We start from the raw sequence: 5,776 nt of genomic DNA on the forward strand, positions 1-5,776 counted from the left end.
CTTAGACCGCTCGGCTACCGTGACGGCGTTGACTCATTGCATCATATTTTATTGTAAATTATGAGGTGTGACGTATATGAAATTTACACGTACATAACGTTTCTGCTCCCTTCTTCAACAATCTGTTGTCATTATAGTGACTGATACTTGTAACTTACCTTATTCGAAGTCACAGGAGAGTTACGGATGAAATGTAGCTAGGTCAGATAAGAGTCACCTTCGGTTATATATTATTTGAACCAAGTGCATGGATCTAAATAAGTGCTCTCAGTGTGCCCGTCTCTCCATCCCAGGGTGTCATCCTGCAAGCTACGAAAATAATTTCTAAGTACTTTAGTGTGCGAGGTCCACAGTAACCAATTAAAGCAACGATGCTGCCATTGGTACCACCTTCTTAAACATAAAGACTGTGAATTTTGCATTTACTTTGTATTATGTGTTTCATGGGATTCTCAGAATAAATAACGTTTATTTCAATAATCAGCATTAACTAATTACTCTTTGGAAAAGAGAGGCATTTATCTTTTTTTTTTTGAGGGAAAGACCGAATAATTAAATATTATTTGGATTAATTTCAGACTTACGGTTTTTAAATTGTCTGTCAAGTATCTTTTCGATCTGAACGGGTCCATGGCGAGTGTAAGTTTATATGAAATTTAGTCTGTTAAATTCTAAGGAAAGGTGCATTGCTGACAGTGACGTAAATACCACTCTCACTCATATATACGATAGGATTTCTGACTTCTACAAAAACATTTTTCGGTGTGATTAATATTTAACACTATGATATATTTACTTATATATTTGTTTGTGTGTACTCGTATGTGTATACACACGTATGCAGTAAGAATGTTCATGTCATATTTAATTCACTCATTAGACAGCTATATATAGAATGTATACCGTTAAGTTCTTTCTTCAGCATATTTGTGTAAACTCATACAATAAATGAACATCAAAACCAGCATGAATATAGTACTTCTTTTGGCTTATTTTGGACTTCACCCATCGTCTGGTATGTAAAAGACAAAAACACAAAAAAAAAACACAACGTTTCGGAGACTGGATCTGTCTCCGTCTTCAAGTGGATAGGGAAGGATAAACCTACTCAGTTGGGCCCCTTAGAAAGAGCTAGTCTCAATCACTGATTGGTTTTTTTGTCTTTTTGTCTTTTACATACCAGACGATGGGTGAAGTCCAAAATAAGCCAAAAGAAGTACAGTATGCACCATCGTCAGAATCCTTCGAGGTCTATCTCAGCCTGAATATGTTTTAACAATACTTCCTCCCAGTTTTTGCTGTTGAGATGATTAGAAATTGACAGTTACGGGATTGACCGTCAGGCTTCAGTGAGTTGCCACAAACAAGTCTCCGCTGTTGGTAGTGCACATACTCCGTGTCATCCTGATTTAATATACAGTATATAGGAGTGGATGGGTGGAGGAAATATCGGTGGAAACTGTAGATAGCAGTGGGAATCCTTTTCTCGAGTTCGTTAGTCATTGAGAATAAAGAGGCGGCTGCTTGTTAGTAAAAGGGAAGATTGTGAAGTGTACATGGAAATAATGGAGTTCATGAAGGTAATGTGGAAAAGAGTGGCTATTACTTAAATTTATTAAGTGTCCGTCAGAATGTATTTTGTTTGTGAAGGCCAAATCACTTATCCGCCAACTGTTATGCTTAGTAAAGTTGCGAGCGAAAGAACTGTGCTTTGTCTCTGTTCTTGGTGATGAACTAGGCAGTGGTCGCTGTTGCAAATTGAAGAAAAAGAGAGGTTTCGGAGGAACGTCGGTAACACCACATATACACGGTGCCAAATCCCAGAAGACTGCTTTCTTCATAGTCACCGCCGTGAAAGCCTCAAATCTTACAAATTTTATTAAGTTTGTTTGTAACAATTCATTGTTTAAATGTCAGAGGATGTATGTTAATTATTGTAAAGAATGATAACCAATGTAATTTTCGCTGGAGGATATTCAAATATTGAAAATAACTCGGGGAGTCATAAAGTGGCTAATGAGCTCAGGTTGGGAACCGGTGTATTTAAAAAACACACACCATATCAGAAGCGAGTAAGGATGTTGATCTAGATATAAATGCAAATGAAAGTGAGTATATATGTGTTCTTGTTCTTTTACCAAAGAGAAGGCAAAACTGTTACATGATGGTAGGTAGGAGATCGTTTGAAAATGTTACAAAATTAAAACATTTAAGGATGTTTCCTGAAAGCTGAGTAGCTGAATGATTGTCAGGTCCCCAAAAAGATTCTTCCCCATAGAGTTATTTATTTAGTAATCCATATAATAGATGCGGACGTTCTATACAGAAAATTAAGTATTAAAATAACGGTCCTTAAGTTATACGTAAACAAAATATATGTAAATTTCCCATTTCTTCATTATGTATGTCGCTTAACTTTGGGAGACTTATGGTTTCTGGTATATAATATTTGAGCAGTTGCTAAAAGAAATATGCTATGCAATTTCTCTACATGTTAATTATTTTTATATTTACTTTTTGACTTTAGTATCCCGCTGTGTTATAACATCGAGGTTCTGGGGGCGTCGACACAACAACGAAATTAAATACATTTTAATAAGATGGATTAAAATCAATGAAAGAAACCAGCAGTTCGTGATTCTTCTATAATATAAATTATATTTCAATTGAAATATTGGTGCACACAGAAGAGGGCTTGATCATGTGTGGGGAGCCGCTCCGCCTCTGTAGTGTGTGGATACCTGCATTGTTCTCAATATTAACTGAGTTTAGCAAACTGCTGTCGCGCTCTGTAGGGAGGACTTGCAACCTAGGCAAACGTGGCGTGTGAGAGAAACGCAGTCAAGCAGACAGAGACGAGGTGTCGAAATTGTCGTTGTCTTATTCTTCTTCTTCTTCGACGTAATCATTTTCTTCCTTTTCGTCATCGCCAGGTGTATTAGAAAACATAAATTTCACAGAATTGTGTAAGGTGGAGTGACTAGGGTTAGGAAATTTATCGTTATAGAGTCCGAATGTTAATCGACACCAATATAAAGAACCCCACAACTGAATTTTATCCTCAACCAGTTCTAATTATTAAAATTTATTTATTTATGATCTATGAGTATTTCAGTATTGCTTTTCAACTTTACTTTACAGTATGCCATTAGGAAGGTCCAGGGAAATCAGGTGGGACTGAAATTAAACGAGACACATCAGCTGTTGGTCTATGCCGATGATATGAATCTACTGGGTGATAATATAGATACCATAAAGAAAAACACATAAGATTTAATTGACGCTAGTAAGGAGGATGGTCTAGAAGCAAACGCAGAGAAAAATAAGTACATGTTGCTCTCTCTTCGTCACAATATAGGGCAAAATCATGACATAAATGTAGCTAAAAGACGTGTCGAAAATGTGGCATAGTTCAAATAATTGGGAACGACAATAACAAATCAAAATTTTATTTGGGAGGAAATTAAGAGGAGACTGAATTCGTGTAATGCTTGCTAACATTCAGTCCAGAACCCTTTGTCTTCTCGTCTGCTGTTTAAAGACGTAAAAATTAAAATATATAAAATTACAATTTTGCCTGTGGTTCTGTATGGGAGTGAGACTTTGTTTGTGACATCAAAGAAGGAACATAGACTAAGGGTGTTTGAGAACAGAGTGCTGAGGAGATTTGTACCGAAGAGGGACGAAGTGATAGGAAATTGAGAAAACTGCATAACTGTGAACTTCACGGTTTTACACTTCTCCAAGTATAATTAGAATTATCAAGACAAGGAGGATGATATAGGCAGGATATGTAGCACGAATGGGGATAAGAGAATCGCGTATAGGATTATGATGGGAAAGCCAGAAGGCGGGAGAATAATATTACAATGAATCTTAGAGAGATGGAATGTGGTGATATCGACTAGATGTTCTGTCTCAGGATTGGGACCGGTGGAGGGCTCTTGTGAACACGGTCATGAACCTTCGGGTTCTATAAAATGCTGGTAATTCTTGGATAGCTGCACAACTAGCGTCTTCTCAATAAGGGCTGAGCTCCACGAAGCTAGTTCTGAACTTCTAGGTCTTCCAAGTNAAACTGCATAACTGTGAACTTCACGGTTTTACACTTCTCCAAGTATAATTAGAATTATCAAGACAAGGAGGATGATATAGGCAGGATATGTAGCACGAATGGGGATAAGAGGATCGCGCATAGGATTATGATGGGAAAGCCAGAAGGCGGGAGAATAATATTACAATGAATCTTAGAGCATCCAAATACTATGTAATTGTCCATCCTGATAGATGTTCCCGGAACAAAGCACTGAAATAAGAAACCGTTTCTTACTTGTGCCCATGAAATTTCTGCTGGTGAGAAGCAGAAGGAAGCAAATTTATCAGGAAGAGTAAATGGCCTACGAGTGTATGGGAAATGTAGAGATTTTTAAAAATAGAAGGGAATGTAATCAATATAAAGCAATAATAAGGTGGAGAAAATTACACAGTGGGGAACTTTATAATTTTTACCCTTCATTAAATATTGCAAGGCAGGAGAATTAAATTGGCTGCTCATGTAGCATCTACTTTAGTGCAGATAACCAGATAAAAAAGTCTTATCAGGAAGCCTGAAAGTAAAATACTACTTCGAAGGCCTGGATATAGACGTAAGAATGATATTAAAATGGAACTTAATGAAATAATGTGTGAGGGTGTTGACTGGGTTCATCTGACTCAGCGGGCTTTAATGAGTACGGTAATGAAAATTCGGATTTCATAGAAAGCGTGGAGTATCTTGACCATATGAAGGACTGTCGGATTCTCGGTATGAATTCCACTCCATGGACTCAGTTGAATAGTGGAAGTGACAACCCTTTAGATCCACATGAAAATGGAACATGGCCGCTCAGTACATCTCGTCCTAACCAACTAGACGGAAACCATGAGATATGTAGAAAACTGTACTCTCTTCCTTGCCTTACTTCCTTAACGTAGTTATGCCTACTGAGGAATTAGCTCTGCATTCTCTGCAGTGTTCCTAAGTGGAACTATTTTTCATGAGAGAAGAAAACTATTTCAAAGAAACGACTTTCAGTGCGTGAAACTATGATAAAGCAAGCAATTACACAGAAAGGAACATGAGACATGTCCAACTTCTTGAAATTGGAGTCGAAGGTCGTAATTTGTGTGAGGAGGAAGCGAATATGTATGTATATAATGCTTCTTATCTCACGCGTGGTTATTCTCTTAGTAACGAATCGTGTTAACCCTCCGGATGCTACAACCAGATTCAAATCTCTATTCTAAAATTTTCGTAAAGACATATCAGCATTTCCTGTTCCGGTTTTTTATTTAACGAAACCATTCCCTGTAAATAGCTGTTTCTTTCGCAGTAAAACATATTTACCTTGCTGAAAACACACAGAGAGCTACTTAGCTGTAACTGGGGTCGCGCCATAGCTCAAGCGGTTTGTCGCTGGCTTCCCACCGCGGCGGCCCGGGTTCGATCCCGTGTCTGGTCAAGTGGGATTTGTGGTGGACAAAGTGGCCCTGGGCAGGTTTTCTCCGAGTACTTCGGTTTCCCCTGCCAATCTTCATCCCACAAATTGCTCCACAATCAACCTCACCTATCATCTGGGGCTGGTACAATAGGCCAGAAGTGGCCGCAGTACAAGGCACTCAGTCGCACCCCACTAGCAATAATAATTCAATCCAATTCATGTTTATTTACGTGCAATAACTTAACAGCACAGTGGCCAATTACAAAGTTAGGACGAGTATATACAGAAAAATAATT

General features: G+C 38.0%; 1 long non-coding RNA gene across 1 annotated transcript in view; it reads left to right on the top strand.

Moving 5' to 3' along the window:
• Positions 1–5,776, top strand: part of LOC117282651 — a 320,533-nt gene that overhangs the window by 282,218 nt on the left and 32,539 nt on the right. The window lies entirely within an intron of this gene.

Source organism: Cryptotermes secundus, unplaced genomic scaffold (assembly GCF_002891405.2).
Source record: "Cryptotermes secundus unplaced genomic scaffold, Csec_1.0 scaffold13, whole genome shotgun sequence".
Taxonomy (NCBI): domain Eukaryota; kingdom Metazoa; phylum Arthropoda; class Insecta; order Blattodea; family Kalotermitidae; genus Cryptotermes; species Cryptotermes secundus.